Here is a 9,345-nt window from a genome sequence, read left to right on the forward strand (position 1 = left end):
TACGCCAGAAACTTACCTTCACAAAGCCGACGGGAGTTTTGTTGTTTTCTTTTTTCTTTGACGTCATTTCTGGTTTTCAACAGTTTTCTCTCTCTTATACCCTAACCTTTTCACCCAACTTTATCTTACTTTTGTTGAGTTCTTCCTCCTATCTGCATGTTTGTTTTACGCATGGTGGATGCTTCCCCATGAGATCAGGAACTCTGGCGTGAACTTAACCCTAAAATAAGATTGTTAGCCCATAAAGCTTCCTGCTTCTCTTTTAGAAAGTAGAACAACTTTCAGAGTCAGGGTTGCATGCCTAAAAGTCTGTTTGTCCTAAAAAGCTCCACACACGCAGAACACAAAGCAGAGCAAATAACGTAGGTCTCATAACTTTATCAGATGTTTAGGAAAGCTTTGGTGACCTTTATGGGTCGTTGAAACAGTTTCCCCAACCATCACTGTCAGAAACGCAGAACTGTGAAGTTCCACATGTTTTACATGAAAGAATAAAGACATCTCCTTCTTTAAAAACCCATTAAGGACACCTCTATGTGTCAGTTTCATAATGTTTTATCACTGTTTCCTAAATTAGTTTAATAGTTCAATTTTCTTCCATCGGTGTGAAGAAAAGAAAAGCATGAGCCGTCTGCGTTCTTTATTCTCTGCACACACAGTTTTCTCTGCTACTTCTTTACTTTTCAGAGCAGCGATACCGTTACAGCTGCACTGCGTCTCTGGATCTCTCCCATTAGTTTCCATAGAAATGAACAAATGTAAGCAGTAATTTTCCAGAAGCAGGTTAGGCGGATGTCTGTACAGACAGCTGATCATTTTAGTGCTTTAGATGCACAGAAATCCTGCACACATAATCCAGAATCTGTGCTTTTAGTGATGATTGTGAACTAATCAAACTCAGAAAGCCTGAAGTCTCTTTTTATTTACCTGCATTATTGTCCCACCACTGAGGCAGGAAGTGACCTCGGCTAACTGGTGGGGGGATCTACATGATTGGTTCAGTTTGACTATCCAGGCCTGATTATGGCCAGACCTGCAGATTCATAGAACAGAAATTCAATAGAACCTGTCTGACAACAAGAAGACTTAAACTGAGAGACTTTCTTATCATTCAACTGCATTTGTTTGAGTAAAAAGTCTGTTGCAAGGCTCAATGTAAAAACAACAGAAAGAGGAAAAGCATTATACAGGTTTATGCAATATGAAATAAGTACAAAATAAATTAATATATCAAAAAGAAAGAAAGTGATAAAAAAAATTCAGGAATGTAGCAGCACATCAAAAGGAATGTTTAATATGTACAGAATAATTATGTCTAAGACAATATGAATAGTGTGAGTATCTGTAGCATCAGGATATATTGTGACAATAATTGGACCTTATGATAGTGATAACTTAGACATAAATAGATACATTTACCGTATTTTTCAGACCATAAGACACACCGGATTATAAGGCGCACTAAATATTCTTCCCTAGTGTGTAACATCTCTCCTCCACGTCCACAGCTCTCTATCCGTCTCTGTGGGAGGACAGAGTAGCTGCACTACACTACCCTGTTTCTAACATGAGGCCAAAATAAATGTAACTTTTATATTCAATTCAATTAACTTCTAGTTTAGACATTACAGTCAGGCAGTCTGGTAGACAGCTCAGGGGTCCTATCAGGTGGAGACACAGTGTACCGTAATGCTCCTAATATCCAGTGAGCAGAGCGGCTTTGTTGCTAACCAAAGTCATACTTACACATTTTAAAAGATTTCTGAGCGCATTGTATCACATAAAATCAGTCAGTAAGAACAACGGTGATCATAGATAAGGTGCATCATCAATTCTGGAGATAAAATAAGGATTTCATGTGTGCCTTATAGTCCGAAAAATACGGTAAAAATAATTAATAAATAAAGTTGAACATTATAACTAAAGTTAATTAAAATAGATGTATACATGTGTGGCTCATTGTATAATTTAATTACCACTTACATTTATTTATTTGGTGCATTTTTTCACATTTAATTGTATGCTTAATTATTTCTTTGCACATTCATTTATTCCTTTATTATTCAATATGTCAGAGTCGGTCCTCCATATATGTTTTTTTTTTTTATCCAGACATTATTAAAGCCTGCAGGAAAGATGGGTGTCACAGCTCAGGCGCTGCAGGCCGCCAGTATGATGTTCCCTGAAATGAGTCTCTGAGCAGTGGTTATTGCATCACTTGTTGCAGTGCAAAGAGGTGGGAAGATGCACCGCTGTGGATTGCAAATGGTGTTTGTATGAGATGGGATTTCCTGACACTGTTAACACCATGAAATGTGCAGTCATCGCTGAGGTGAAATGAGCTGTTCTGTCTGTCTGCAGAGTTTTAAAGAGCTGCGCAGAACATTTCACGGATTTAGCAGTTCATTTCTGCCATTTGCTCTGGCAGCAGCAGCAGCAGAATAGTTTCTCTCCTCTAACGTGAAACGAAAAGTTCAGCCTGTAAAACTAAAAAAGATGCTGCACTGATAGCCGAGCACAGGTCATGTGTGGAGCTCTGGATGATGCTGAACCAACGTGACATCTTTCAGGGTGAACAGCAGTTTCTCCTCAGAACACAAACTTCTCCAAGGCTGACTTTTCTCCCTGTTTTTGAGAATGGATGTCTTAACCAGGACCAAGAAAGAATCAAGGCCCCTGGTGCGTGCCGTGGGCCACAACTTAAACTGCAGTTGTCTACAAACAACAATCTAGGATCAGGCTGGTTGCTGGCTCTTGCTTAGTCAGCTACAAATCCTCACAAGCCGTCTATCTGAGGCTCAGAGAAACATTTCCACAGAAAAAAAAGAGAAAGAATAAAACACAGAAAACCAAACTGACCTGGCTCTCAATTTAAAACCCATCTCCTTCAGCAGCAGCTGGACTTGAAGCAAGGAGCACCGGAAAAGCTTTTTCTTCAGTAAAAGCTGCTTCTGATGATGAGAGTGCCATTTCTTCTCAGGTTTCTCTCTCTCAGAGTGGCCTTTTGCTTTTCTAGTGCCAAAAAAAGAAAAGTCTATGCAATCCTGCTTTTAGGGTTTCATGGAGACCTTATGTTTTTAAAGAAATCACCTTCTTTCTTTAAGTGGTGCTGAACTGTTTTCCCCTAATGGGTCATTTATTGCACTCAGAGGCAGAAGCATAAACCAAGGCCTTGCCTTAACTCACAGGTTCTCCATAACCCAGCTAGTCTAATTATGCAATAAAGTGTAAATGCAATTAATTAACTGTGAGATTAGTTCCGTTAAGACATTAAATGTGCTGTTAATTAGATTTTTTTCGTCTTAAATAGTGGAATTGATGAATTTAGCGCAGGAGTTAATTGTTGTTTTGCAGATAATAAAAGCTGTAGTTTTAATTAAATTACAGCTGCAAATATGAAGAACAATGAAAATATTGGCGAGAAACTTGGATGGCTGCCTTTTGATGAAACCGATCTACACGGCAAAACAGGAACTTTAATTAAGCAACATTTTATTGAAATGAGTATATTTGTCCTTGATTTGAGAAGGTACATAAGATTATTTGCCAACTGAATGAGTATTTTGGACCCCTAAAATTAAGTAATTAGATATACTGCACTTGAAACAAGATGATGGAGATGAGTTGTTCCTGTATTAAATGCAAAAATCTTATTCCATTAGCAGAACATTTAAACTTTTCTGCTCAAATCAAGGACAAATACATTCATTTCAGGAAGATAGTTCCCTTTTTGCAGTGTATGATTTATTTATGCTGGTGTAGATATTCAATCAACCAGGAAACGAGAATAAGTACTACACAGAAACTGGACTTCTTCCAGTTTCTTCCAGCTTCTACTTAACATATAGGATTATATTCTATACATTCAGTTTAATTCAGTTTTATTTACGTTTTATTTATGTAGCACCAATTCACAGCCTGTCGTGTCAAAGCACTAACAAAAGTCAGATTGGTCAAAAGCTTTCGCTCCTCCTGAAAGAGCGCGTGGTGACCTGCTCTTTAAAGAACAGAGGCTCACTTCTAAAGTGACTCTTTGACAAGTAAGTAGACTTAAATTATTAACCTTAGCATTATAAAGTAAACCCAACAGTGTTACATCGACCCAGCTAAAACCCTTGCTTGCTTTTTAAAGGTCGCTGTTGTTTTTAGCAACATGTCTCAGGACCCTGTTCTGAGCATCAGCAGGAAAGTTTTCCATAAAAGTACTAATAGTGATTTCTAGCCAAAAAACACGAGTCTGCAGCCTCAACATAAAGGGCATATATCATCCTATCTTTTCCTTTATTTCCTGGTCCAAACCAAAAAGAGAATAAATGAGATGTCTCAGGCTTCACTGACATAACTATAAGGAAGCTGTGACGGGGAAGTTTCTAGTTCCAGTTTGAGCTCATCTAATGAGGAGTTTTATGTCAATTTGTCTCATAGGGAGGAAGTCCGGATAGATGTTGCTCCTGAGGTAGCATCATGGGCATCTAATGGACCCACGCCCGTTAGAACCGACCCATTAAGAAGGCTCTGCTTTGGCTAACAAGCTGGAAGTCATGACTGAGGCCGGAGGACCTGATGCTTCACAGTATTTTTTATTCTTGATTTCTTTTGCTTGCTGTGGGAATATAGAAGCAAACTAAAATGCAGGTTTAGTCAACATCCATAGTTTCCAAAGGTGTTGCGACTGAAGTGATGGTTTGTAAAGCGATTAACACTGGTACACATGGTGAGAATGACAATGAGGGACAATGTGGAAAACAGCAGAGACTCCCTGACCCGAAAGAATCAGGATTCTGTTCTGCACAGAGAAGCAAATGGTGTCTGAATCAGTCAATAGAAGGTATTGCTCTTTGTTCTCAGCTATGTGGATGTGGATGGTCCAGATGTCGCTTTCCTGCTTGGACTTCTGTGGACTTCTCTGGACTTCTCGAGTTATTCTTACACCTGAAGCCAAGCCTCTACTAAGGACTCTTCAAAGGAGAAGTCTGCTCTTTTAAATTTGTTGAGTCTCTGAGGTGGGTCCACAAGGACCTTATAGGTGCTCACTTTATTTTTGATGTCTTTGTGTGATAAACAGCTCACACACACATCATTACCCAAATATGGTGTTATTCACTTCCTGTTTCAAAGAGGCATAGCTACAAAGACCTTTGCTTTTTTCAAAAGGCACATTTCTACAATAGGAACCTTTTCCAGAAGCCCAGGGTAGTTTTGGGGGCCATTATCACCCCTCTGGGTGTCCACAGCATGTACTGGAGTACTAACAAATTATCAGGGTAGACATTTCCTTTAGAAAAAGGCCACCAGCAAGAAGGTAGTACGTTTTCATTCACCAGGACCTTTTGGATAGTTATGTTGAGGGGCAGTGTGAACCCTGTCCAATTGGTTAATAATCGTTCAACATTTTAAAGGGACAGTGTGTAAATAATTTGGCTTTTTATTGGCAACAATCAAGTACTGCTTTCATAAACACATATTCGGTCAAAGTCTAATAACAATCCCATTAAAAACTAAAGTGTTCTCATAGCTTAGAATGAGTAGTTTATAAATTCATAGGTGGCTCAAGTCTCTTTCCAAAGTCAGATTCCATCAGATCCTCCAGGTTGGTCAAAAAGTTTCCTCTCTAAGGGAACCCAGCAGGTTGCATCAAGTCTCTCCAAGCAGCATTCACTCCTCCTGAAAGAGCGTAGAGCCACAGTGGACAGTCGTCTGCATTGTTGATGGCTTTGCAGCAATCCCTCATACTGAGCATGCATGAAGCGACAGTGGAGAGGAAAACTCCCCTTTAACAGGGAGGAGAACCTCCAGCAGAACCAGGCTCAGTGTGAAGCAGCCTAAGCCTATAGCAGCATAACTATAGAGGTAGCTCAGGGTAACATGAGCCACTCTGACTAGAAGCTTTGTCACAAAGGAAAGTTTTAAGATTAGTCATAAAAGTAGACGGGGTGTCTGCCTCACGGACCAAAACTGGGAGTTGGTTCCACAGGAGAGGAGCCTGATAGCTAAAGGATCTGCCTCCCATTCTACTTTTAGAGACTCTAGGAACCACCAGCAGACCTGCAGTCTGAGAGCGCAGTGCTCTGTTAGGAACATACGGGGTAATCAGAGCTCTGATATATGATGGAGCTTGATTATTAAGGGCTTTATACGTTAGAAGGAGAGTTTTAAATTCAATTCTTGATTTAACAGGAAGCCAATGAAGGGAAGCTAAAATTGGAGAAATATGATGCCTCTTGTTGATTTTCATCAGAACTCTTGCTGCAGCATTGTGGATCAGCTGAAGACCTTAAACTGCATTTTGTGGACTTCCTGAGGACATTCTTATTGAAATTGTCACAGTTATGATACTCCGCTGCTTCTTTAGTAGTTATTATGCACTTAACGGCAAAGTCATTTATAATTAGTTCAGTGAAGGGTTTAGGGTTGTGAACATTAGATGTTCAGAGGCAAAATTAAAAACAAGCACATGTCCCTGATTCTCATGAAAACTAAGCGATGTCTCTCCTTTGGGACAAATCTCTCAAACGTTTCTTTGAATGTTAACTTCCTCTGATTTTGACGTGGTTTTAATACAGTTTCACAGTGTAAATGCTGTAAAATGGTGGAACAGCTGGTGTAAATCCCAACCAGAGCTATCCATACTCTCATTTAAAAAACAATGATGCTGTTAAATGTAGTTGCTGTGCCAGAGGAGCTTAGCCAGGCTGACATGGGAGAACTGGGAAGTAGGTACCGCTCAGCCCTGTTGGACCATTGGACCCCACTGTGGAAAAGCTCACAAAACCTCAGCCAGGGTAAATAGTAAATGGCTTATACTTGTACCGACAACCCCAAAGCGCTTTACACTACAGTCAGTCATTCACACCCTGACGGTGGTGAGCTATGCCTGTAGCCACAGCTGCCCTGGGGCAGACTGACAGGCTGCCAGACATCGTCACCACCGGGCCCTCTGACCACCGCCAGCAGGCAATGAGGGTGAAGCTTCTTGCTCAAACTGAGACGGCCGGAGAAGGGGATTGAACCAACAACCCGCCAATTGAAGGACAAACTCCCTACCACTGTTGTAGCAAATGTAAAGGGAAAAAAATTCTGAAATAATTTGCTTTTAACTATTCATGAGTTTTATAATTCAAATATAATGACATCTGCCCTTAAAAACAGGGAAAAAGTGATAAAGGTAAATGTTTTTTAGAAGCTTGCCTAAGCCTGGACCTGCAGCCCTCCATGAATCCTTAACTCTGAGGGTGTGGTGTTGTGCCAGTAAGACGCTAAGATGGTTTACATCTACATGAAATCTGAGTCTGACAACCTGCTGACACACAATGTCTCATATCTGACTGCGTTTACGATCGCCGTTGACCACAGAGATCAATAACACCGTATTTGATAACATGACTCAACACAGCATTCATGCCAGATATACGGTCCGACTTTACATGTCGGTGTATTTTTATCAGCATTTGAAATGATCAAATCTTTGTTCCTGTTCTGGTTTCTGGTGGCGCCTCCCTGCCAATCCTTTATGGCCTTTTCTCCATCAGCTCGCTGCGTCAGTCAGACTGACGTATTTGGAGCCACTGAAAGCAAAATCCCATTTGTAGAGTTTGATTTAGGGACTTCTGGAAGCAGAAATAGTTGCTAGATTCAACCTGAGCTGTGGACAATGGCAGGAGGAGTTGTTAGCAGGAAGCAGAAACCAAATGTAAAGAATAAAAGAGGAAACAGTGAAACATTTTTAAGTTCAGTTTGAAGCCATTCCCTCATGTCCTTTCTTCACTCGCATGTTGCAGCTCTGCAGAGGCTTTCTGCTGGGTTGCCCTGAATTCAGGCTTGTCTTGAAAACCAAAATGAATTTGAATATTTCAGCTGTAACCCACGCATGAACTGAAACCAGGAGCGGACTTTGTTGTATGCTAATTTTCTGGGCATTATTTTTTTTTTTTTGTCAGGGGTGATGCAAACGCACAGCAAGCTCTGAGAGAAGCGCGAAACCTAAGTCATGTTTATAAAAATATTTTTAACCATGTTATCACATAAAGTATCAGCCTGAAAATCTACCTGGATCTAACTGACGCTCCAAGGTTTGAAGGTTTTACAATTAAATGCAAGACAGAGAGGAAAATAAACAGATAATAAAATAAATCCATTCAAAAGGAGTGCTAAAAACTTATTTAACCCAAGACCTAAACATTTATTTAGAAATCATTAATCAAACATATTTAAAAATCAATAAACACAAGAACATCTTAAATACCTGAACTAATTTGGTTAATTATCAAGTAGCAGTGTTGGAGGATGAAGAAATGTCATTTTAAAGCTGAAAATGTGAATATAAAATCACAGAAATTTGGGTGGGCTCATTTCTACGTTAGCGACACAAAATGCCAACATGTGTAAAATAATTAGCATTTCACACATTTTCTTTGCTGGAATTTGTTCCATCTTTGCCTGAGAAGAGTCGCCTGTTCTGAAGTCGACGGTGCTGAGCGTGCCTGCAGCTGAAGGCAGCAAACAAGTCAGCACTCATTTCTTGACGTTATTATTTTAAATTATACATGGAGAAACATGCTGTAAATATAGCACTGGGAAGTGCTTTGAGTGTGATGTGTTTCCTCCCCTTTTATTGTGCCGTTCGCTGTGTGGAAGAGTGATGTTGGTTAATAGGGGAAATGACATGTTTTTCACATAACGCCTTCCCTCTGCTGCACCAGAGCCTCCTATAGATGCTCAACAGGGACCTAAAGTGAGAATGGATGAGCCCGGCTGAATCTTTCACAGCACAACTACTCTTTGAGATAGAAAATGCATGTTTATGTAGCATAAACACAAGAACTGCCATCATTATAAATAAAAGGGAAATCTTTATTGACCATCACACATGAAGCACTTCAGGATCTGCAGTGTGTGCAATAAATGTTCTGTAGGTTATAAATCGTTGCCTTTCATGCATTTCATTCAGTTGCTATAATCCTATTGGTGCATGTGAGAAATGGTACATGCAAAGGTTAGTCTGAACTCTATATGGATGTCAGGAATAAGGTCAAAATGAGATATTTTGTGCCTTTTATGGCTATAAAGCAAAAGTTCCTGACATCTATTTAGTATCTGGAGCATCCTTTATGCGATTAATGATTCTCCATCATAAATCTAAAACTCTTCACATAAACTGGAATTAAAAGATGGGGAGAGGTTCTTAACTCTGCCTGTCGCTGATTACTGTTGCAAGGAGAACCTAAAGACACATGCAGTGCAGACAATCAGGCCATGAGAAGTATAGATGATAACTAATAGGGCATTCCTCAAATGACCAAATTTAGAGCAGCGCTGTGCGTATGTGTCGCGGCCATCTTGTGGTGG

This window comes from Fundulus heteroclitus, chromosome 19 (assembly GCF_011125445.2).
Source record: "Fundulus heteroclitus isolate FHET01 chromosome 19, MU-UCD_Fhet_4.1, whole genome shotgun sequence".
In the NCBI taxonomy this organism is placed as follows: domain Eukaryota; kingdom Metazoa; phylum Chordata; class Actinopteri; order Cyprinodontiformes; family Fundulidae; genus Fundulus; species Fundulus heteroclitus.